Raw genomic sequence first — 25,486 nt, forward strand, 5'->3', positions numbered from 1 at the left:
GTGGGTGTCATTGGAGGTGGGGTTCTGACTTCTCTGCCCCTAGAAGAGCCCCTGAGTGCTTTCATCAGGGTCAGCTTCATGACCCTCACCTGTGCAGTCCCACCTGCCTGGTATACTTAGAAGGACTCACACTTTTGGGGCTCAGTGTTCTCCCATCACCATCTTGAAATTCCTTCCTTTTTTAACTCTACTTATTCTTTTTCTTTTATTGATTTTAAAGAGAGAGGATGTGGGGGACATACATCGATGTGTTGTTCCACTTACTTATACATTCATTGGTTGATTCTTGTATGTGCCTGAACAAGGATGGAACCCACTGGAAGGACGTTCTAATGAGCTACCTGGCCAGGACTTAAATTCTTAACCATTTTTTTAAAGATTTTATTTATTCATTATAGAGAGGGGAGAGAGAGAGAGAGAGAGAGAGAGAGAAGGGGGGAGGAGCAGGAAGCATCAACTCCCAGATGTGCCTTGACCAGGCAAGCCCCAGGGTTTAGAACCATCAACCTTGCCTGACCTGTGGTGGCGCAGTGGATCAAGCATCGACCTGGAACGCTGAGGTCGCTGGTTCAAAACCCTGGGCTTGCCTGGTCAAGGCACATATGGGAGTTGATGCTTCCTGCTCCTCCCCCTCTTCTCTCTCTCTCTCTCTCTCTCATCTCTAAAATGAATAAATAAATTAAAAAAAAAAAAAAAAAAGAACCATCAACCTCAGCGTTTCCAGGTTCACGCTTTATCCACTGCGCTACCACGGGTCAGGCTCTTAACCATTTTTTAACACAGGGCCCACGCTCTTTTCGTTTTGCACTGGGTCGAGCCAATGGCACAACCTGTCTGGCCTCCATGCTTTGGTTTCCCCCCATGTAACTTCCCCTCGGCCACACCCAGCCCGCCGGGTGTGCCCAGGTAAACCCATTTCGGGAAAGATGGTGCGGGACCAAGCACCTCCGGAAAAGCCCAGGGTCTGTTGTGTAAATAGTGGATATTGTCACTCAACTTCTCTGAGCTTTTGGATGACAATATTGTACTTACCTCAGTTGGACTGTTGGGAGGGTTAAGAGAAAAGTTCATACAAAGGGCACGGTGCCTGGCACAGAGTACGGGCTGAATAAATTAGAACTATTATATTTTTTAAATGAGGATTATTACGGCGCTATCTTGGAGGCAGGGAAGGAGGGAGCGGTCAGCCCCAGATCCCCAAGGACCTGCCCCAGGAAGGAGTAGCCGCCCCTCCTGCCTTCCCAGGGAAGAGAGCCCCCCCGCCCCCCAGGGCAGGAATGAGGGGGTGGAGGAGCGGGAGCGACACATTTTTGAGTTGTGACCAAGTGGAAACTCCCTCCCCGAGGCGGAAGCCGGGGGCGCCCCACTGGGGCCGGAGCCTCAGCCCGGGCGGGACAAGAGGCCCGGGGGCGGGGTGCCGCGGCGGGTGGCGGGTGAGGGGGCCCAGGTTTCACCCCTCACCCCCTTATGAATATGCATAAGCCGGCCTGGTCGAGCGGAAGTGTGAGGCGGCCCAGTCCGGGCTGGCTCCGCCTCCGCCTCCGCCTCTACTGTGGGCCCGCGGTCGGAGGGGCGTGGCCTGGCAGAGAACGTCCCGCCACTCCCGCCCCGCGCGGGGCCTCCTTCCGGCTGGCACGCCCCGGACGTGACCTTGCGGGTGCGCTCTGGAGCCGCCCGCGGGGAGGTGCCGGCGCCCCCAGCACAGGTAGGGCAGTCCTTTGTCCCCGGCACCGCCCCCCGAAACGCGGGTCCTCCGCCAGCCGAGGTCCGTTCCCCTTAGTGCGTGCTGCCTTTCTTGCTTCGGCCCAGGGCGGGGTCCGGACCCTGAGCCAGACTACCGGGCGCGCCCGCTTCTCCGGAGACGTAATCGGAATCCTTCATACGCTCCGGCGGGCACAGGGTCGAGAATGTGGCAGAAGTCCTGCACTCGGAGGGCTTGCGGGCCAGGGCGAGGGAGACCAGCTGGGTTCATCGGTAGAATACATAGTATGTCAGATGACTGTTAGAGTGAGGACAAAGCAGAGAGAAAGGCATCAACCAGGCGGCTGGGGAAGGTGTCTTTCGAGTCAAGACCTGGAGAAAGCCAGGGAACCAGCCGGCGCCCGGGGGTTTGAGGAGGAGCAGGACACTGAGGCCCCTATGGCTGGAATGGAGAGGGGAGAATGAAAAGGATGGAATAATGGTAATGGCTCACGTGTTTAGCAGGTGCCAGGCCTAGTGCTAGGTGCTTTATGCATATTATTTCCTTTAATTATCAGGACTACGTGGATCTGGGCGCTACTGTTAGCTGAGAGGAAATCGGTCTCAGGTAGGTTAAATAACTTGCCCAAGGTCACACAGCACTGGAGCCGAAGGAGACTGACATTATTGCCTGAAACACACCCAAGAGGCCAGGGTGGGGTGACCTTTACCAAGATAGGTTCTCCACTCTGCCCCTCAGTTTCCTTCCCAAGTACTAGAGGGAGGGGGCAGTGAGTGACCTGAAGGAAAGGATGGGCTCAAGGCCCTTTTTGCTGACAGTCTGCCCAAAACGCCGTTTGCTGTTATGCACACCCAGCAATTGGGGCCCTGAAACCCAGCCTAAAATTAGTGTACAGAACAAGGGTGTAGCAGGAGCTTTCCTGGATGGAAATCTGTTCTCCTGGGAGAGGCTTTTGTTGTCTGTGAAGCACTTGTCACCCCTCCAGGCTCTGAAGCAGATACAACTGGCTTTGGGGAGGGAGAGCAGAAGACCTGGAACTGGGTAGAGGCTGCTGCTGGGAGTGGGTTGGAGGCGGGGACCCTGATATGGCCGAGTGCTCTGAACAGTAGCAAAGACGATGTCAGCCTGGCAAGCTCTATGTACCCACCAGCAACTGCAGGACAAGCAGAATCACCCAAACGTCCCTATAAGCCTGGAGAGATTAAAGCACCCATGAAACCCACCCAAGTCTGCACCAGCAAGCAGGGTCTCTGATCACTGACCAAATGTGGTGGAAAGGGCCTCAGGGTTGCCGATCTGGGGCCTCTGCTGGCTGTGCCCATTGCTTTTCTGCTGTGGAAGGGAGGAGATGTTTTTATGCTCCTGTAAAGATCTGCCTGTGATCTGGACCCAAGGCACTGAGGGCCTGTGGGTTTCTCATGGAGACCTCCTATTTTCCAGCCTGGTACAGCTTCTAGTCTTGGCCTTTCAGCTATGGTGTGAAATGTGGCCCTGAGAAGGTTTGGGAGGGGACTCAGCCCTCTGTGTTTGAACCTCAGGATACCAGTGAATCTGAGGTCCTGGTGGTACGGAACCATAGGGGAACTTACTATTAGGCCATTTTGTAGACAAGAGAGAGGCTCAGAGTGGTCAAGTGGTTCACCTGAGAGCCCACAGCGATGAAGTAGAAGAGATGGGATCTAAGTACAAACTGTTGGAGTCCAGAACCCAAGCCGTGTCCCTCAGGGAGTAGATTCACCCTAGCAGAAGAGATATACTTTGTATGTGGCCACATGTTTGCTAAAGTGTGGCCTTGGAAACAATCCCCCTCACCTCTCTCTCCTCATCTCTCTCTCTCTCTCTCTCTCTCTCTCTCTCTCTCTCTCTCTCTCTGGGGGCATAGGGATGGGGACACTTTCTATTCTCAGCCATGTAGTCCCCAGTCCTTATCTCCAGGCTTTTGTGTCTGGGCCGTTTCAGTCAGTTCCTTCTCAGGGTGGGACTGATGTAGGAGAGGCCAGAGGCACCTTAGGGGACACCTGCCAGTGTCTTTAGCCAGAGGCTTCCTCTTCATGAAGTCTTGGGCCTTTTTTTTTTTTTTTTTTTTGTATTTTTCTGAAGCTGGAAACGGGGAGGCAGTCAGACAGACTCCTGCATGCACCCGACCGGGATCCACCTGGCACGCCCACCAGGGGGTGATGCTCTGCCCATCTGGGGCGTTGCTCTGTTGTGACCAGAGCCACTCTAGCACCTGAGGCAAAGGCCATAGAGCCATCCCCAGCGCCCGGGCCATCTTTGCTCCAATGGAGCCTCAGCTGCGGGAGGGGAAGAGAGAGACAGAGAGGAAGGAGAGGGAGGGGGGTGGAGAAGCAGATGGGCGCCTCTCCTGTGTGCCCTGGCTGGGATTCGAACCCGGGACTTCCACACGCCAGGCCGACGCTCTACCACTGAGCCAACCGGCCAGGGCCAAGTCTTGGGCTTTGATCCTGAGCCAGGGTCAAAGGAGTGAATGATTCCACTTGGGCCCCCAGAACCCACCTGCACACCCTGGCCTTGAACTAAGGCCCCAGCTGAAGATATGGCTACTGACTGGGTGGCCGTGAGTGTGGGGGTGCCAGGATGGAGGGAGATGACATATGTGAATTGTGAGACTCGTGTGACTAGAATGCCAGAAGGAGGTGGAAGCTGGTCCCCTTAAAAGACCCCTGTGGGCTAGGGCTTCTGAACAGTCACTCTGCACAAGGCTTCCCGGTGATCTGGTTCCTCCTTCCTTCTGGACTCCATTTCTCCCTGGAGATATTCTGAGTCATAGAGCCCCAATGAGTTCTAATACTCCACATGCTGACCAGTAAGTCTGGGGCAAGGCCCAGAGATCTGTATTTTTTTTTAACAAGCTCAAGTGACGTGTGATGCATGTGGTCCTCCGACTAGACTTGGAAAACCACTGTCCCAGGCCTCCCTGCCAGGCAGCTGCGAGGAACCCCTTCCAAGCCTTCTGGCAGATAAGAGACTGTGCCTAATGGTTTTCCACAACTGAATTTAAATGCAGTCTCTGTTGGTGTGCTGTCATCAGCTGAGCTTCTTCCTTGTTTAAAATAAACGATGGAATCTCAAGCATTAGGCTTGTCTCCAACCGTCCCCTGCTGAGTATCCCCAAAGATCAGGCTGCACTGGATCACCCCCTCCCTTCTGAGCTCCGTGCTCTGTCCTGAGCTCTCCCCTTACCCAGCACTTCACACCAGGTTCTGAGCTCCGTGCTCTGTCCTGAGCTCTCCCCTTACACAGCACTTCACACCAGGTTCTGAGCTCCGTGCTCTGTCCTGAGCTCTCCCCTTACCCAGCACTTCACACCAGGTTCTGAGCTCCGTGCTCTGTCCTGAGCTCTCCCCTTACCCAGCACTTCACACCAGGTTCTGAGCTCCGTGCTCTGTCCTGAGCTCTCCCCTTACCCAGCACTTCACACCAGGTTCTGAGCTCCGTGCTCTGTCCTGAGCTCTCCCCTTACCCAGCACTTCACACCAGGTTCTGAGCTCCGTGCTCTGTCCTGAGCTCTCCCCTTACACAGCACTTCACACCAGGTTCTGCGTCTGTCCTGAAGCCCCCAGGGTCTGCCTATGGCCCTTGAAACAGGTGTTCCTGAAGGTTTTGTCTTTGGACCTCTTTTGCTTGATGGGATTCCACAACTGAAGAGCTAAAGTGATGGGAACCCCCATCCCCCCATTTCTACTCAAGAGGGTTCCCAATATTTATACCCAGTCTCTGGAGTGCGCCAGGCCCACTTTTTTAAGGGGCTAGCTTGATGTCTTCCCTAGACCATCCCACTGGATCTCTTCCAAATGGGCTCTTTGATTTGAGGGGGATCTAGCCACATCTGTCACTCAGGGTGGTCTAGCTGGGTGGGCGCTGTGTGTCTCCTTCCCAAAGCTGCACACCCTGAGAGAGAAAAGAGCATCTGCCTCTCTAAGGGAGCTCCTGCCATCTTTAAGGGCTTCCCTATTGGAAACCTTTTGCTTTCCCTGATAAAACTGTGTGTACCATCTTATCTTGACCCTTGAGCCTCTCCTCACCATTGGTGTCTGTTCTAGTGCCCTAGGCTTATAGCCCCAGGATCTCTTTGCCTCTCCCCACCCCTTGCCTGGGCACTACAGTCCCTCATTTCGGATGCTAAGCACTTTGGACTAATTTGTCTGTTGCCTGATTAGAGACTGCCCAGGTTTCCTCCATCTGTGTTAGGGGTCGCACAGCACTGAGCCACACGCTGCTTGGAGTTAGGACTCTTTTTTTTTTTTTTTTAATTTTATTTACTCATTACAGAGAGGGGGGAGAGAGAGAGAGAAAGAGAGAGAGAGAGAAGGAGGGAGGAGCAGGAAGCATCAACTCCCATATATGCCTTCACCAGGCAAGCCCAGGATTTCAAACCGGCAACCTCAGCGTTTCCAGGTTGACGCTTTATCCGCTGCGCCACCACAGGTCAGGCGAGTTAGGACTCTTGGTTCAGATCCTGGTTTTGCCCTAACCAGCCTCATGACCTGACAATTCTTTGAGCCCTCAGAGATACTGTTTCCTTCTCTATGGTGTGGAAGCTGGTAATGATAGTCCTGTCTCACAAAGCTCTGGTGAGGATTGACATTATGTGACCTTACCTCTAAGGGTCCTTGGCACATGATATTGCCTGATCTGTATTATGTCATTTATTTTTATTTATTTTTTTTTTTATTCATTTTTAGAGAGGAGAGAGAGAGAGAGACAGAAAGGGAGAGAGAGGAGAGAGAGAAGGGGGGAGGAGCTGGAAGCATCAACTCTCATATGTGCCTTGACCAGGCAAGCCCAGGGTTTCGAATCGGCGACCTCAGCATTTCCAGGTCAACGCTTTATCCACTGCGCCACCACAGGTCAGTCTGTATTATGTCATTTAATCCTCAAAACTAGCCTGACCTGGGGTAGTGCAGTGGATAGGGTGTTGACCTGGGACACTGAGGTCCCAGGTTCAAAACCCCAAGGTCACTGGGTTGAGTGCAGGCTCAGCAGCTTGAGCATGGGGTCCCTGGCTTGAACCCAAAGGTTGCTGGCTTGAGCATGGGGTCCCTGGCTTGGCTGGAGCACCCCAGTCAAGTTACGTGTGAGAAGTAATCAGTGAACAACTAAAGTGCCACAACTATAATTTAATGCTTCTGATCTCCCTTCCTGTCTGTCTGTCTCTTTCTCTAAAAAAAAAAATACTCAAAACTATCCAGTCTGGTAGATTGTTGCTGTCAGGCCCATTTTGTAGATGATGAGAGGGAGGCTTAGAGAAGCCAAGTGATTCACCCAAGAATACATGGCTATAAAGTAGAAGAGGTAGGATTATTCTGGTGCAAATCATTTTACTTAAGAGCCTGAGTTTCTTTTTTTTTTTTTTACAGGGACAGAGAGGGATAGATAGAGATGGAGAGAGATGAGAAGCATCAATCATCAGTTTTTCGTGGGACACCTTAGTTGTTCTTTGATTGCTCTCTCATATGTGCCTTGATCGCAGGCCTTCAGCAGACCGAGTAACCCCTTGCTTGAACCAGCAATCTTGGGTCCAAGCTGGTGAGTTCTTTGCTCAAACCAGATGAGCCCGCGCTCAAGCTGGCGACTTCCGGGTCTTGAACCTGGGTCCTCCGCATCCCAGTCCGATGCTCTATCCACTGCGCCACTGCCTGGTCAGGCCAGAGCCTGAGTTTCTACCACTAACAACCTACCGCCCGCCACACCCCTGCTGTGGGTTCTTTTTCTTTGTCTTCTGTTCATCCAACAAGTAATGGACCTGACCAAGTGGTGGCGCAGTGGATAGAGCATTGGCCTGGGATGCTGAAGACCCAGATTTGAAACCCCAAGGTCACTGGCTTGAGTGTGGGATCATAGACATGACCCCATGGTGCTGGCTTGAGCAAGGGATAAACTGGCTTAGCTGGAGCCCCCCGGTCAAGGCGCATATGAGAAACAATCAATGGACGTCTAAGGTGCTGCAACTATGAGTTGATGTTTCTCATCTCTCTTCCTTCCTGTCTCTGTCTTTCTCCCTTCTTGTCTCTCTCTCCCTTCCTGTCTCTGTCTGTCTCTCTCTCTCTCTCAATCTCTTGCTAAAAAAGAAATAATAATGGGATGCCTACTACCTAGGGATAGAGCAGTGAATGAACAGAGAGGAAGCTCTGCGCTCGTGGAGCCCTCATGGAGCTTACATTTTGGTGGGACACAGAAGAGATGTATAGGAACTCCTGTCGGTACTTGCCCAAGAGCCCTCTTCCTCACTGTCCTGGGGACACAGACCACAACCCCCTATCTCGCCTCCCTACTAGTTTTTGTACCTGAAGGCCTCAGGCTGTAGGCATTGGTTGAATTGGACTGGATGTGGGCTTAACCCTTGTGAAGAAGGAAGTAGGCCAGGGCAGGTGAGGCACAGGGTTTGGAGGCATTGGAGTCTTCAGGGGGTGGGGACAGTGGTAGTGCTAGCATGGGGGGAATGGGGATACAGTTGGGTACTACCAGCCAGGATTAGGACAGGCTTTTTTAAAAAATGTTTATTTTATTGATTTTGGAGAGAGGAACATTAATCCACTCTTGTATGTGCCCTGACCAGAGATTGAACTGGCAGCCTCTGCACTGTGGGTCGATACTGTAACCAATGAAGCTATCTCACCAGAGCTGCGCTGCTCCTTCTTTTCTTTCTTTCTTTCTTTTTTTTGAGTGAACGAGAGACAAGCAGGAAGAGAGATGATGAGAAGCATCAATTTGTAGTTGTGTCACTTTAGTTGTTCATTGATTGCTTCTCATATGTGCCTTGACTGGGGGTGGGGGGGCTCCAGCTGAGCCAGTGACCCTTTGCTCAAGCCAACGACCTTGTCCTCAAGACAGCAACCATGGGGTCATGTCCATGATCCCACATTCAAGCTAGCAACCCTGCACTCAAGCTGGGTGCGGCTGCACTCAAGCCGGTGACCCCACGCTCAAGCTGGTGAGCCCACGCTCAAGCCGGAAGAGCCCATGGTCAAGCTGGTGACTTTGGCATTTCTAACCTGGGTCCTCAGCGTTCTAAGTAGACGCTCTATGCACTGCACCACCACCTGGTCAGGCTATTTATTGATTTTAGAGAGAGAATGGGGGGAGGATTGGGAAGCATCAACTTTTTTTTTTTTTTTGAGAGACAGGGAGAGAGAAAAACAGGAATATCTAGCTGCTCCTGTATGTGCCCTGATTGGGGAATCAAACTGACAACCTTTGCAGAAGCATCAACTTTTAGTAGTTGCTCCTCATATGTGCCTTGACCAGGCAAGCCTGGGGTTCTGGCAATCTCAGCAGTCCAGGTTGATGCTGTATCCACTGTGCCACCACAGGTCCTTTTCTTTTTTGAGGACAAGCTTTATTAGGGAAGTATAAATCAAAACCACTATGAGATGCTGCTTTACACCCACCAGGATGACTATAACAAAAAAAAGAGAGACATTGCCCTGGCTGGGTCCCTTAGTTGGTTAGACCATTGTCAGTATATGCCAACATTGCAGATTTGATTCTCCGCCAGGGCACACGCAAGAGTCAAGTGGAACAACATACAAGAGGTCAATGTTAGCCCTGGCCGGTTGGCTCAGCAGTAGAGCGTCGGCCTGGCGTGCGGGGGACCCGGGTTCGATTCCCGGCCAGGGCACATAGGAGAAGCGCCCATTTGCTTCTCCACCCCCACCCCCTCCTTCCTCTCTGTCTCTCTCTTCCCCTCCCGCAGCCAAGGCTCCATTGGAGCAAAGATGGCCCGGGCACTGGGGATGGCTCCTTGGCCTCTGCCCCAGGCGCTAGAGTGGCTCTGGTCACGGCGGAGCGATGCCCCAGAGGGGCAGAGCATCGCGCCCTGGTGGGCAGAGCGTCGCCCCTGGTGGGCGTGCCGGGTGGATCCCGGTCGGGCGCATGCGGGAGTCTGTCTGACTGTCTCTCCCCGTTTCCAGCTTCAGAAAAAAAAAAAAAAAAAAAAAAGAGGTCAATGTTCCTCTTTCTCTAAAATCAATAAAAAAAAGAATAATATGTATTGGGAGGAGAGGGAGGAATGGGAACCCTCACACACTGCTGGGGGCAATGTCAAGTGGTGCAGCTGTTCTGAAATAGTCTGCGGTTTCTCAACATAGAGTCACCATTTGACCTAGCACTTCCACTCCTAGATATACACCCCAGAGAATTGAAAACATATATCCAGGCAAAAACATGTACATGGATATTCATAGCAGCATTATTTACAATAGCCAAAAGGAGTAAACAACCCAAATATTCAACTGATTGATGGGTAATGAGATGTGCTCTAGCCATACAATGGAGTATTAATCAGCCATGAAAAGGAATGAAGTTCAATACATGCTACCACATTGGTAAACCTTAAAAATATGCTGAGTGGAGCCCTGCCTAGATAGCTCAGTTGATTAGAGCCTTGTTCTGAAACACGGAGGCTGCCAGTTGGATCCCTGGTCAGGGCACATACAGGAACAGCTCGATGTTCCTGTCTCTCCCCACCCCCCACACCTCTCTCGCTAAAATCAGTAAATAAGAATTAAAAAATGCTTAGCGGAGAAACCAGACACAAAAGGCCAGATACTGCATGGTTCTGTTATTTATTTTTTATTGTTATTTTTTAGAGGATAGAAAGAGAAAGACAGGGGGAGGAGCTGGAAGCATCTAACTCATAGTAGCAGTTGCTTCTTTTATGTGCCTTGACCAGGCAAGCCTGGGGTTTTTTGTTTTGTTTTGTTTTTTTATTCATTTTAGAGAGAAGAGAGTGAGAGTGAGAGTGAGAGAGAGAAAGGAGGAGCAGGAAGCACCAACTCCCATATGTGCCTTGACCAGGCAAGCCCCAGAGTTTTGAACTGGTGACCTCAGCGTTCCAGGTCAACGCTTTGTCCACTGCGCCACCACAGGTTAGGCTGTATGGTTCTATTTATATGAAATGTCCAGAATAAGCAGATCAACAGAGATGGAAGGTAGGCTACTGGTTGCCAGGAGCTGGAGGCGCAGGGAATGAAGAATAACTTAATAGCTGTAGGATTTCTTTTGGGGGTGATTGAAAATGTTCTAAAATTGACTGTGATGGCTGTAGAACATGGTGAATACACTGAAAACCTTGAACTGTATACTTTAAAATGATAAATTGTATGGCATGTGAATTATATCCTAATAAAGCTCTTACTGAAAAAAATATTAGCCAGACTTCCCTGCATTAATGCTAACAGAAGGCACCAGAAAGTGGATTCAAGACCTTGCTGAGCAGCTGGGGAATATCTTTGCAGTTCTACTGCTGTGCTTCTCATGAAAAGATCGCAGAGGAGTGGCTCTGTAGAGGAGGCTCTGATTCATCCTTCAGGCCTCAGCTTATGTGTTACCCCTGAGAGTGTCCCCCCATCACAGTGCCCTGCACCTCATAACCCCGCTTTGTCACTTGCTTTCAGTCTCAGCCCCGTCTTCCCTCTTCCTTTCCTCTTTAGCACTTACCACACTTGGAACTATTCTCTGTCCCCGAGCCCAATTTTGTCTGACTTGCTGGGCTGCGTTCCATGAGGTCAGGAGCTTGTCTATAAACGTGGTTTGTCCCACAGTAGGTATTCAATAAATACTTGTTCAGTGAATCAACCCACACAGGGGTGGGCAAAAGTAGGTTTATGGTTGTGAGTACGCAAAACAGACTTTGTTCTTGTATTGTTATTTCTTAATTATTGTATTATATTCCATACCAACAACTGAAAAACCACTTTTGCTCCACCCTGTATATACTGATAACTGGGGGAGCTCTCGGGTGGGGTCTGTGCTTGCTGCGGGGGAGGGAGCAAGCGGAGTGCATCAGGGTGTCTCCTGGCCCCAGTGGTTTTCTCTTTCTCTCTGTTTCGGTTCCAGGAGAATGTCTCTGGAAGGGAAAAGCCTGGTCTGGCTGGGAGGAGGGGAGGGGAGCAGGAGTGGAGGCTGGGCTGGGCTGGCCTGGGGAGGAAGTCTGCAGCCCCAGGCTGCCGAGGGCGTGGTGTCTGTGTTTGCACCTTTGGAATGCGGCTGATTCACTGGGGAGAGCCATGTGCAGCCACCGCTGCTGCCTTGCATCTTGACATCTGGAGGCTGAATTCCCGGAGGAGAAAGATTCTTGCAAGCAGATGCCAACTTTGAAGGTCAGACTGAGTGATGAAGCTGCTTGAGGAGGAGGCCAGAGGCACCCTCCTTTCCCCACAGGTTTCTGGGAGAGAGGTGAGGAGGCCCCATCCCCAGCAGCCTCCCAGCCCCTAAGCCAGTGGTTCTCAAAGAGTGCGCCAGGGCGCACTGGTGCACCCTAGAAGATTTCCAGGTGCACCCTATGGGATTCCAGAGAAATATGTGCCTGTTGGGGACCAAAAACCAACAGGGTTTTTGGAGTTTAGATTTTTGGGGGACAGAGGTGTGGGGAATTGGCTGTAAGCTAATAGTCTGCCCAAACCCCCACCTCACTTGCCTGATTAGGTTGCAAAAGGCTGTTAAGCTGTGGTGCTGAGTTGTTTACACTACCCCCATGTTCTCCAAAAAGACTGGAGGCAAGTTTCTTCTAGCCTTTGTTTGGTGTAAAGTTAAGATGATATGTATGGTGGGGGTTTTCTGCATTCAACACAATTAAGAGTAAAAAGAGAGGAATTCTTCAATGTATTGATGAGGAAATGAGAGTTTGCCTTTCAAATATATGCCCAAACATTGAAGAAATCGCTAGAACACATCAGGCTCATGTTTCTCAGAAACACAAGAATGAAAAAACTTAACACATTTGCGCCAGGACCTGCCGAATTTACTAAATCTTACTAAGAATGTATCTCTATATATAAAATGATAACTTTATTGTCATTTTTTAATTTTTGAACCCCTCTTTTTTACGAATTCTAAAAAGCGTAACAAAAAATATAACATAAAAATGTTTTTTAATGTCAGAATAAATTTAATTTTGTTGTATTTATTTCATTTACTTACCATAAAAGCATGGTTGGACTTTATATTTTTCTTTAATATTTGACTTAATTATTATAACATATTTCTCAGAAATTTGTATATAGTGCGCCTACAATTATTTGTAGAATTTTAAATGTGCCTCGACTTCAGAAAGTTTGAGAGCCACTGACGCTACCAGAGCCTCTATGGGAAACAGGGAGCTCTGCAGTCAGACCTGTGTTCAAAGACCAGTTACTGAAGAACTCATAACTGCCAAGGTGGAGGGCCTGGCTGCTCAAGTTCACTGGCTTGCATCTCTTGGCCCAGTATCCTGTGTGTCACCAGCTAGGCTCTCTGGAGCTCCAGCAAGACCCCAGGCTTGCCTCTTGTTGGGTCCCCGTTTGTTGCTATTGCTGATTGGACAGGTCTGGGTCAGGAGCATGCTGTGACCTAGATCCGCAGGGAGAAGGTAGGAGTGAGGGTTTCCCCAAAGGAGCCAGTGCCAGGGGGTGGGCGAAAACAACACAACCCCCCTCTGCTCAGCTGCCTCCACAAGACTGGCTTCTGGGGCTGGTGCCAGGCACTGTGCTTGGCTCTATGACTCTTACCTACTGGGAGCCCCGCTGGCTAAGTTCCTTAAGCTCTCAGAAGCTCATTTTCTTCATCTATGAAATCTTACAGGATTCTCTTAAGGATTGAATTAGACAATGTATGCAAATCCCTTAGTACCTGCCAGGCCTAGAGGAGGCAAAGCACTAACATGTCTAGTTCCCTTTCTCTTCCCTTTGTCTAAGTATTGTGTGATCTGCTCTGTGACAGTACGGGCACGTGTGTGCACACACATGTATATGTACGTATATGCACGTGCATGCAGCAGGCCCTTTTCTCTTCTCTAAGGAGTTCTGTACTATTTGGCTTCTCCCCAGAGGGTTAGGGACTACACAGCACAGAGGGTGGAGGCAGGAGGGAGAGGAAATGGGTTGAGGGACAAGCAAGCCTGTGGGCCTCACTTGAAGGTCTGCAGGCTCAGGCCTGCCTCTGGGAGTCACCTCCCTGTTCCCTCCTTCCTCCCACCTGGGGCTGGAGGAAGGACCCAGGCTCTGAGGAGTGGCTGCCTCTGTTCCCCCCATCCATATTATAAGCACCTCTGTTCATTTGACAATGGGGGACAGTCCCTAACTAGGCTTGCTGATCTCTTATCTCTCCCGTCTGAAACCCTGGAACCTGGCAGTGGGTCAGAGAGGAACCCAGGCCCAGGGCTTCTCAGAAGTAAGTGGTACCCAGAGTAGTCTGAGCCTCTTGGATGCCTCAGAGTGGGGCTTCTGGAGGGCAGAGGGCAGGCCTGCTGTAAGTTTTTTCCAGCTATTTGTCAACCAAGGTAAAGCACATTCCAGAGCCAGGGGTCCCCAAACTTTTTACACAGGGGGCCAGTTCACTGTCCCTCAGACCGTTGGGGGGCCGCCACATACAGTGCTCCTCTCACCACCAGTGAAAGAGGTGCCCCTTTCCGGAAGTGCGGCGGGGGCTGTATAAATGGTTCCAGGGGGCCACATGCGGCCCGCGGGCCGTAGTTTGGGGATGCCTGTTGGGGCCATGGAGCACTAGGACCAGTATTCCAGCCCCTGGGTTCAGTGTTCTCCCCTCCCGCCAGCCCTGCCTGGTGCCACACCTCTAAGCCGCCACAGGTCTGTGGGTGCCAGCCCGTCCTTCCCAACCACCCACGTTCTCTGGCTCTCAGCCCAAACTCCACTACGTGCACCTGTGATTATTCTCATCTCCACGGCCACGGCCATGGGTTCAGTACCTCTGTGCAGGGCTTAAGAAACTCCATCAGTCAACATGGCAGGCAGCAGCTCCTGCAGGTCAGTCACTCATTCACGTCCGTGTTCACTGAGCATGATTCTGTGACAGTCATCCCGGGGTGCCAGGATCATGCTGTTTGGCTTTTGCCTGGGTGTCAAGTATTTTTAAATGTCTTCCATTTTATGACAGACTCTCTGACATTGAAGGATATAGTAATGAGAGCTGCATTTTCTGAGCTCTTACTAAGTGCTTTTTTTAAAATTGAGATATAGCCTGACCTGTGGTGGCACAATGGATAAGGTGTTGACTGGAATGCTGAGGTCGCTGGTTCGAAACCCTGAGTTTGCCTGGTTACGTCAAATACAGTGTGTCTGTAAAGTCATGGTGCACTTTTTTGTTGTTTTTTTTTACAGAGGCAGAGAGACAGGGACGGAGAGAGATGAGAAGCATCAATCATTAGTTTTTCATTGCGAGTTGCGACTTCTTAGTTGTTCATTGATTGCTTTCTCATATGTGCCCTGACCGCGGGCCTTCAGCAGACCAAGTAACCCCTTGCTGGAGCCAGCAACCTTGGGTCCAAGCTGGTGGGCTTTTTGCTCAAGCCAGATGAGCCCGCGCTCAAGCTGGTGAGCTTGGGGTCTCGAACCTGGGTCCTTCTGCATCCCAGTCCAATGCTCTATCCACTGCGCCACCACCTGGTCAGGCCATGGTGCACTTTTGACCAGTCACAGGAAAGCAACAAGAGACGATAGAAATGTGAAATCTGCACCAAATAAGAGGAAAACCCTCCCAGTTTCTGTAGGATGATGTCAGCATGTGTGCATGCGCAGATGATGACGTAACACCGTGTATACAGTGGAGCAGCCCACGGCCATGCCAGTGGAGATGTGGACGGTACAGAGGAAAGTTCAGTGTGTTCTGTGGCTCGCTAAATTTGAATCCGTGACCAAAGTACAACATGAATATCGGCGCATTTATAACGAAGCGCCACCACATAGGAATAGCATTACTTGGTGGGATAAGCAGTGGAAGGAAACCAGCAGTTTGGTGGAGAAACCCCGTTCTGGTAAGCCATCAGTCAGTGACGACTCTGTAAAGGCTATATGGGATAGCTACCTAAGGAGCCCTAAAAAAATCTGTGTGGCCTGACCTGTGGTGGCACAGTGGGTAAAGTGTCGACCTGGAAATGTTGAGGTCGCTGGTTCGAAACCCTGGGCTTGCCTGGTCAAGGCACATATGGGAGTTGATGCTTCCAGCTCCTCCCCCCCCCCCCCTCTCTCTATCTCTCCTCTCTCTCTCTCCCTCTCCTCTCTAAAATGAATAAATAAATTAAAAAAAAAAATCTGTGTGTGAGCCCACATCAAACTGCACTAAATATATATGAAACTGGGAGAGTTTTCCTTTTATTTAGTGCAGATTTCACATTTCTGTCGTCTTGTTGCTTTCCTGTGACCGGTCAAAAGTGCACCATGGTATAAGAAGCAACTACTATGAGTTGATGCTTCTTGCTCTTCCCCCCCTTTGTTCTCTCCTTTTTTTTTTTTTCCAAAGTTATAAGCGGGAGGCAGTCAGACAGACTCCCGCATGCACCTAACCAGGATCCACCTGGCATGCCCACCAGGGTGCGATGCTCTGCCCATCTGTGGTGTTGCTTCTTTGCAACCAGAGTCATTCTAGCGCCTGAGGCAGAGGCCATGGAGCCATCCTCAGCGCCTGGGCCAACTTTGCTCCAATGGAGCCTTGGCTGTGGGGAGGGGAAGAGAGAGAGAGGAAGGAGAGTAGGAGGATGGAGAAGCAGATGGGTGCTTCTCCTGTGTACCCTGGCTGGGAATCGAAACTGGGACTTCCACACGCCAGGCCAATACTCTACCGCTGAGCCAACTGGCCAGGGCTCTCTCTCCTCTTTCTAAAAATCAATAAAATCTTTAAAAAAATAGAAAAAATGAAGATAAAATTTACATGCCATTAAATTTCCCTTTGTAAAGTGTACATTCAGTGGCTTTTATAGTATATTTACAGGGTGTGCATCTATCACCCCATCTAAGTCCAGAATGTTTTCATTATCCTAAAAAGAAACCCTAGTAGGTTTTTCAGTTTTAACAAAATGTACCACTCAGGGGTGTTGATAATAGGAGAGGCTATACATGTGTGGGGTCAGGGGGTGTACGGGAAATCTCAGTCTTCTGCTCAGTATTGCTATGAGCTTAAAACTGCTCTAAATAAATTGATTGCCTGACCAGGTGGTGGCGCAGTGGATAGAGCGTCGAACTGGGATGTGGAGTACCCAGGTTCGAGACCTCGAGGTCACCAGATTGAGCGCGGGCTCATCTGGTTTGAGCAAGGCTCACCAGCTTGAGTCCAAGGTCGCTGGCTTGAGCAAGGGGTCACTCGGTCTGCTGTAGCCCCCCGCCCCGGGTCAAGGCACATATGAGAAACCAATCAATGAACAACTAAGGAGCTGCAATGAAGAATTGATGCTTCTCATCTCTCTCCCTTCCTGTCTGTCTGTCCCTATCTGTCCCTTTCTCTGACTCTGTCTCTGCCACAAAAATAAGTAAAAAAATAAGACTCTTTAAAAAAAAAATTTAAAAAATAAAAATAAATTAAGAACAAAAACAAGCCTGACCAGGCAGTGGCGCAGTGGATAAAGTGTCAGACTGGGTCACAGAGAACCCAGATTTGAGACCCCGAGGTTTCCAGCTTGAGTGTGGACTCATCTGGTTTGTGCAAAAAGCTCACCAGCTTGGACCCAAGGTCACTGGCTTGAGCAAGGGGTTACTCAGTCTGCTGTAGCCCCCCCCCCCCAGGTCAAGGCACATATGAGAAAGCAATCAATGAACAACTAAGGTGCTGCAACAAAGAATTGATACTTCTCATCTCTCTCTCCTTTCCAGCCTGCCTGTCCCTATCTGTCTGTCTCTGTCTCTGTCTCTGTCTCTCTCTCTCTCACACACACACACACGTTTTTTTAAAAATTAAAAAAAAAAAACAAAAACAAGGCCCTGGCTGGGTAGCTCAGTTGGTTAGAGTGTCATTGCAATATGCCAAGGTAGTAGGTTCAATCCCTGGTCAGGGCACATACAAGAATCAATCAGTGAATGGGTAAGTAAGTGGAACAACAAGTAAATGTTTCTTTCTCTCTTCCTTGCTCTCTAAAATCTTTTTTTTTTTTTTAAGTAAAAGGTGGGGAAGCAAAAAGATAGACTCCCACATGTGCTCCGACCAGGATTCACCTAGCAAGCTCCCTATGGGAACAGACAACCAGGAAGGGAGAGAGATGAGAAGCATCAATTCTTTGTTTTGGCTCCTTAGTTGTTCATTGATTGCTTTCTTATATGTGCCTTGACTGGGGGCCTCCAACAGAGTGAGTGACCCCTTGCTCAAGCCAGCGACCTTTGGACTCAAGCCAGTGACTATGGGGTCATGTCTATGATCCCACGCTCAAGCTGGTGACCTTGGGGTTTCAAACCTGAGTCCTCAGCATCCCAGGCCAACACTATAAAAAGTGCCACCACCTGGTCAGGTTCTACCTTTTTTGAATAATGTGAATAATGCTGCTATGCGTGTAAGTCTTTTTTGTGAAGATGAAGGCTTTCAATATAAGTGCTTTGTGACACTTTGTTTAATCCTCGCAGCAGCCCTGTGTGTCCTCCTCCTGCAGATGAGGAAGCTGAGGCTCAGAGAGGCGAGGAAGATCACGTGACCGGAGGCACTGTGATTCTCCGGCTTTTGGCCACCAGGATCCATGATGCCTACCGAGGTGTTTCCATTAAATTTTTTTATTTTTACAAAACATTGTCTAACTTGTAACTAGATAAGGGCCAAAGACAATATTTGAGGTCTAATTCAATGCTCACATCTTTTTTTAAAATGTTTATTTTATTGATTTTAGAGAGAAAGGGAGAGAGAGAGAGGAACGTGGGTCTGGTCCTGTATGTGCCCTGACTGGGGACTGAACTGGCAACCTCTGCGCTTCAGGACGATACTCCAACCAGCTGAGCTAGCCAGCCAGGGCTGTTTCCATTAATTTTTAGCAGAGCCTTGCTGAGCACTGTCCCACAGTAAATGTTGGTGACTTTTCCAACAAGGACCACGCAGACCTAAAGCCGCAGATGTGCTCCATGTTTTGTCAGCGTGAGCGCCAGTCACTTGCTCAGTGGTGATCCTGTGGCCCCAGGGAAGCACCTCAGGGATTACAGGAGATCCCTGCTGCTGCGGGTTTGTTCACAGATCTGGGACTGGGCATTTAACTGCTGCCTGAATAGTTCTCTGTCTGTGCCACCTTAACTTCCTGGGGTCCCAGGGCTGCCTTTCATCTCGCCTTGGATTTGGCGCACAGACCTGTGGTGACCTGCTGGTGAGCATTGCTTCTTCTCCCGTCCTTCCCTAGTGGCTTGGTGGGTAGCTGTGCAGGTCCTGCTGTCAGACAAGCCCTAGTTCAAGCTGGCTCTGCCATTCTGCCACTCTGCCTGTGTGGCTTCAGGCAAGTGTCTCAACCCTTCTGAAGATTCATCTATATTGGGGGGTCAGAATAATACTCCCCATTGATACACTGATTAGGTGGTTGTGAAACTAAGAGAAGGAGCCCTGGCTGATTGGCTCAGTGGTAGAGCGTCGGCCTGGCGTACAGGAGTCCTGGGTTCGATTCCCGGCCAGGGCACACAGGAGAAGCGCCCATCTGCTTCTCCACCCCTCCCCCTCTCTTTCCTCTCTGTCTCTTTCTTCCCCTCCTGCAGTCAAGGCTCCATTGGAGCAAAGTTGGCCCAGGCACTGAGGATGGCTCTATGACCTCTGCCTCAGGCGCTAGAATGGCCCTGTCGCAACAGAGCGATGCCCCAGATGGGCAGAGCATCGCCCCCGGGTGGGCGTGCCAGGTGGATCCCGGTTGGGCGCATGCGGGAGTCTGTCTGACTGCCTCCCCGTTTCTAACTTCAGAAAAATACAAAAAAGAAAAAAGAAAAAAAAGGAAAAAAAAGAAAGAAGCTAAGAGAAGGGAGATGAGTTGCTCACTCAGTACCCAGCACTTCACACACACTTAGGAAGCCAGCCATCTCTGGTCGGTCCTCACTGTGAAGGCAGACGGCAGATGGCAGCTGACCTGGGGAGGAGGCAGGAGCTGTGTGTGTCTCCCTCACCCTGGAACAGTGGGAGGCTCCTGTGACTCAGTTCTGCCCAAGTAGAGGGAAGTCAAGGCCAGGCCTCTGAGGTAGGGAACCCAGAGGACCTCCCTGTCCTCCTTTCTACTCTGTCGACCTCTCCATCCAGAGCTTCCGGCTCAGCTGGGCAGGGCCCGATGCGTTTTCTGCTGGCTGTCTTGGCCCAGTTCTCCATCCGTTCCCCAGATCTGTGGCACAGACCCTCTGCCCAATGGACCATCCTGAGTGCATGCCACAGCCCCCCAACCTGAGGCTGGAGGGGCAGTCATTTGGAGGGGATGTGGGTCAAGGATGGGAAGACCTTTTCTGGTCGCCAGAGCGGAGTCTCCAGCTCCTGCCAGGGGAACCCTCTCTGCTGCTGCTGCTCAGCTTTTCTCAGCCCTGCCTCTAGCCTGCTTCTCACATTTCAGCTTCTGAGTTGCTGGCAGCACCGTGTGCTGCTGCTGCTGCTGAGGCCACTGCACCAGACAGACGTTAACCCCATGTGTGCTGGCAGTGGCTCACTGCTGGAATAGCCACAGGGGATCAGGGCCACAGGGGGTTGAGGAGGAGAAAGCCATCCTGAAACATCCCTTTGCTCTAGCGCGGCTCCCCTCCTGGCCTTTATCTGCCTCCTTTCTCCATGTCTGCCCAAACTCGAAACCCAAGCCTCCCTGACCCATAGGACTCATTCTTCCTTTTGCCTCCCGGATACTGACAGTCAACCACAGAACATGGGTTCTCTATCAGTGTGTACTTGATCTTGTCTTTTCACATAGAATACGGTATGTTTTCTCCCTCTGTATTTTTCAATGCACCCATCTGGGCGCCTGTCTGGCACCTAGCTTTATCTGCTCAGGGCTGGGCCACTAGTCCCAGGTGAGTCCTGAGGCCACAGGAGGCTGTGAGGAGCAGCTGCAAGGCGCCATGTGCTGGCACCAGCCAGCTGGGATGATCTTGGGCTAATCCTTGGGGTGTGATAACAGATTCAGGTGCTGTAGTGAGGACAAAACGCAGAATTTGAGTAAAGCCACCAGAGCAGCAGTTGGCACTTAGTGGCATTCTACTACTTGTGCCCACATACATACACATGTGCCTCCCCACACACACGTTGGAGCTTTGAGTCCCACTCCCCAGGGAGAGCTACTCCTATTTCCTGGCCTCGCCCCTCATAGCCACGCAGGTCTGCTTTCTCATCAAAGCAGACCTGTGTCCCTCCCCTGGCCTGGTCAGTGCCAGCCCCAGACCCAGACCCAGCGCCAGCTCCAGGCCCAGGCCCAGCCCCAGTCCCAGCGCCAGCTCCAGGCCCAGCCCCAGCCCCAGTCCAAGCGCCAGCGCCAGCTCCAGGCCCAGGCCCAGCCCCAGTCCCAGCGCCAGCTCCAGGCCCAGCCCCAGTCTCAGCACCAGCCGCAGTCCCAGCGCCAGTCTCAGCACCAGCCCCAGTCCCAGCGCCAGCCCCAGTCTCAGCACCAGCCCCAGTCCCAGCGCCAGCCCCAGTCTCAGCACCAGCCCCAGTCCCAGCGCCAGCCCCAGTCTCAGCACCAGCCCCAGTCCCAGCGCCAGTCTCAGCACCAGCCCCAGTCCCAGCGCCAGCCCCAGCCCCAGTGCCAGTCTCAGCACCAGCCCCAGCCCCAGCCCCAGTCCCAGCACCAGCCCCAGTCCCAGCACCAGCCCCAGTCCCAGCGCCAGTCTCAGCACCAGCCCCAGTCCCAGCGCCAGTCTCAGCACCAGCCCCAGTCCCAGCGCCAGTCTCAGCACCAGCCCCAGTCCCAGCGCCAGTCCCAGCACCAGCGCCAGTCCCAGCACCAGCCCCAGTCCCAGCGCCAGTCTCAGCACCAGCCCCAGTCCCAGCCCCAGTCTCAGCACCAGCCCCAGTCCCAGCCCCAGTCTCAGCACCAGCCCCAGTCCCAGCGCCAGTCTCAGCCCCAGTCCCAGTCTCAGCACCAGCCCCAGTCCCAGCGCCAGCTCCAGTCTCAGCACCAGCCCCAGTCCCAGCGCCAGTCTCAGCACCAGCCCCAGTCCCAGTCCCAGTCCCAGCACCAGTCTCAGCACCAGCCCCAGTCTCAGCACCAGCCCCAGTCCCAGCCCCAGTCCCAGCACCAGCCCCAGTCCCAGCACCAGCCCCAGTCCCAGCCCCAGTCCCAGCCCCAGTCTCAGCACCAGCCCCAGTCCCAGCCCCAGTCTCAGCACCAGCCCCAGTCCCAGTCCCAGCACCAGCCCCAGTCTCAGCACCAGCCCCAGTCCCAGCACCAGCCCCAGTCCCAGCGCCAGTCCCAGCACCAGCCCCAGTCCCAGCGCCAGTCTCAGCACCAGCCCCAGTCCCAGCCCCAGTCTCAGCACCAGCCCCAGTCCCAGCCCCAGTCTCAGCACCAGCCCCAGTCTCAGCACCAGTCTCAGCACCAGCCCCAGTCCCAGCACCAGCCCCAGTCTCAGCACCAGTCTCAGCACCAGCCCCAGTCCCAGCACCAGCCTCAGTCTCAGCACCAGCCCCAGTCTCAGCCCCAGTCTCAGCACCAGCCCCAGTCTCAGCACCAGCCCCAGTCTCAGCACCAGTCTCAGCACCAGCCCCAGTCCCAGCACCAGCCCCAGTCTCAGCACCAGCCCCAGTCTCAGCCCCAGTCTCAGCACCAGCCCCAGTCTCAGCACCAGTCCCAGTCCCAGCCCCAGTCTCAGCACCAGCCCCAGTCTCAGCACCAGCCCCAGTCCCAGCACCAGTCTCAGCACCAGCCCCAGTCTCAGCACCAGTCCCAGTCCCAGCACCAGTCTCAGCACCAGTCCCAGTCCCAGCACCAGTCCCAGCGCCAGCCCCAGTCTCAGCACCAGCCCCAGTCTCAGCACCAGCCCCAGTCTCAGCACCAGCCCCAGTCCCAGCCCCAGTCCCAGCACCAGCCCCAGTCTCAGCACCAGCCCCAGTCTCAGCACTAGCCCCAGTCCCAGCCCCAGTCTCAGCACCAGCCCCAGTCTCAGCACCAGCCCCAGTCCCAGCGCCAGCCCCAGTCCCAGCCCCAGTCCCAGCCCCAGTCCCAGTCCCAGCCCCATCCTTTTCCTTCCTCAGGTGGAGCTGGCCATCCTGCCTGCTCTCCCTTACCTTTCTCCATTCCTAGGGGCTCCAGGTGCCCAGAGAGACATCGGACACCCTCTCTGAGTTCAACAGCACCCCCAGTTGTCCTCTTCCCCTATCCCTCTGCTTCTGACCTTTCTCCTGAACCCCAAATGCTCCTTTCTGGTTTCTTGTGGCAACTCGCTGACCCTTCCCCCTCCCCGCCCCACCCTTTTGGTCCCTAGGCTGATTTATTCTCCTTTCCTATTGACAGAGGCCCTGAGCTCTGTGCTCCCCTCCCCTCTGCCCTCTCCCGAGGGAGGGGCCCAGGCTGGGTGTCAGGTCCCAGCTTTCCAGTATGCCATGCCTCAGACTGCTCGTCTGCTGGGTGGGATTGTCACAGCTGAACTGTGCTTACAGAGATGAACTGAGAACATGGCTAACCATTCTGGTTTAAAACTGAAACAAGCCCTGACTGGATAGCTTGGTTGGTTAGAGCATAGTCCCCATATACAAAGGTTGCATGTTCAATCCCTGGTCAGGGCACATACAGGAACAGATCTCTCCCTCGCTCTCCTTTGCCCTTTCCATTCCCCCCTTCCTCTCTCTCTAAACTGAATGAATGAATGAGTGAATGAATAATGGAAACAGCCCAGCCAGGGTGGCCATAATGTCGAGGTGTGTGTGTGTGTGTGTGTGTGTGTGTGTGTGTGACAGAGACAGAGAGAGAGACAGACAGGGACAGACAGACTGGAATGGAGAGATGAGAAGCATCAATCATTAGTATTTCGTTGTGACACCTTAGTTGTTCATTGATTGCTTTCTCATATGTGCCTTGACCGTGGGGCTACAGCAGACCGACTAACCCCTTGCTCAAACCAGTGACCTTGGGTCCAAGCTGGTGAGCTTTGCTCAAACCAGATGAGCCCACGCTCAAGCTGGCGACCTCAAGGTCTCGAACCTGGGTCCTCCGCATCCCAGTCCAACGCTCTATCCACTGCGCTACTGCCTGGTCAGGCTATGTTGAATTTTTATAAAGGGAATGTGCCTAACTGAAGCAGGGCATACCTGGTTCCTCCTTGTTGACATGGTGTAGAGCAGAGTGACATTTCCCTGTAGGAAGGTCCCTCACAGACGGAGGTAAAACATTCATGGAGTGAGAGGGGAGGAACTGAGTGATGACATGACCATGGAGGGAAAGAAGAGAGATGAGTCAGGAGCCCACCCCAGTAGGCCGTAGTAGTGGACCTGGAAACAGGGAGCAAAACCAGAGATGGGGGATGGGATACGCCACAAGTGGGCTCCAGCCCCCTTTTCAAGGGTTTGCTGATGAGCAAAGTTAATTGGATTGGTCTGGATAAAGGAAGCAGGCCTCCGGAGGTCAGGGCCTTTTGGGGCTCCTAGACAAGCCCAGTGCCCCAAAGATCTGCAAGGCCTTGGGGATGCAGGAGGCCAGAGGTCAACCACCGCCACCCAATCCCTGCTTTGGATTCTCCAAGTGTGTTCACCCTGCTTGCCTTCAAAGCATATGTGCGCCGGCGCCCCCTAGTGGTTGGGGAAACCCAGACTCGTTGGCCCGGAGATCTCTGTGTCTAGGGTAGGAAAGGCGACCAGGATATTGGGGGATATTGGGGTTTGTTTCAAACCCCTACATGAGCGCCTGACCCCCATTCTGCCTTCCTGGGAGTATTTAGCATCCCTTCCCAGGCACAGGCTATTTGCTTCTATAGGGCCTCCATTCCCGATCCAAGAGCTTGTATCCACCGCCCCCCCCGCACATCTATCTCCTAAACAGGTGGGCTCCCCAGAGCATGCTGTGGCCCTAAAGGCCATCTGTCCAATCCTGACCCACCCCGTACTCACAGCATATTTGCTTGGAGGAAAACCCTCAAATTAGGATTGGGGACCTAGATTCCTGTTTAGGTTTCATTTCCAATTCTCTGTATGTTCTTAGGAAAGTTCCTTAATCTTCTTGTGCCTCCTCAGGTTTCCCTCATCTGTGGCAGCAGGATTCTTCTAAGGCACCCAGTGACCTTTGCCCTCACGTACTCCCCTCCCATCGAGTGTGGGCAAAACCTGTGAATAGGGGTATCATTCCCACGACTAGGCTATGCTATATATGCACAGTCGACTTTGAGTTAGAGACATTAACCTGATAATGTCAGACTAACAATATCCGTTAACCTGACCTAATCATATGAACCCTTTAAAAGTAGAGAGTTAACTCCAGTTGATTCTGGAAAAGGAAATTAGAGAGATTTGAATCAAGAGAGGGATCCACATATGGGACACTCTTGCTCAGATGGAGGGGGCCATGGAACAAGGAATGGCTTCTAGGAGCTGACAGCGGACCGCAGCCAGTAACCAGCAAGCCATTGGGACCTCAATCCTACAGCCAAAAGGAACTGAATTCTGCCGACATCCAGTGAGGTTGGAAGAGGATCAGAACCCCAGATGATATCGAAACCTCAGTTGAAATGGATTTCAGCTGGTGAGACCCTGAATCAGGAACCGAGCCATGCCACGCCTGGCCTTCTGGCTTCCTGAACTATGGGATGATAAAAAGGTGCTGTTTTAAGCCAATAAATTTGTGGAACAGGAAACGAATGCATCATTTGTGCAGAGAGAAGAATAGTATTTTAGAGACATGTAGGATAAAAAAGAGAAAAACTAGATTCCCTTCTTCCCATGGGTACTATGTAGTCAAAACCTGCAACAGCGCTGTGCTTACAGCCCCCCCTCCTGGCAGCAGTTAAACCCACATTTCTAGGGCTCATATCCCTCACCTGAGCTTCCAAACGTTCTGAGATGCGGCAGGTTTGTTTTGAGAAGAGCTGTGCTAAGGGCACCGTCAGAGTAGCCAGATCCCATCTTGGCTGAAGAAAGGAGCTATGGAACCCCTTG

At 52.2% G+C, this 25,486-nt stretch overlaps 1 long non-coding RNA gene across 3 annotated transcripts; it reads left to right on the forward strand.

Moving 5' to 3' along the window:
* Positions 1–1,577: 1,577 nt before the first annotated feature.
* Positions 1,578–25,167, forward strand: LOC136402522 (uncharacterized). Of its 3 annotated transcripts, none has more exons than XR_010750981.1 (3): positions 1,578–1,705; positions 2,259–2,308; positions 24,569–25,167. It is a non-coding gene; the product is annotated as an uncharacterized lncRNA (long non-coding RNA). The 3 variants fall into 3 exon arrangements; XR_010750983.1 differs by lacking the exon at positions 24,569–25,167 and adding an exon at positions 18,043–18,162; XR_010750982.1 differs by lacking the exon at positions 24,569–25,167 and adding an exon at positions 10,445–10,849.
* Positions 25,168–25,486: the final 319 nt, after the last annotated feature.

This window comes from Saccopteryx leptura, chromosome 4 (assembly GCF_036850995.1).
Source record: "Saccopteryx leptura isolate mSacLep1 chromosome 4, mSacLep1_pri_phased_curated, whole genome shotgun sequence".
NCBI lineage: Eukaryota > Metazoa > Chordata > Mammalia > Chiroptera > Emballonuridae > Saccopteryx > Saccopteryx leptura.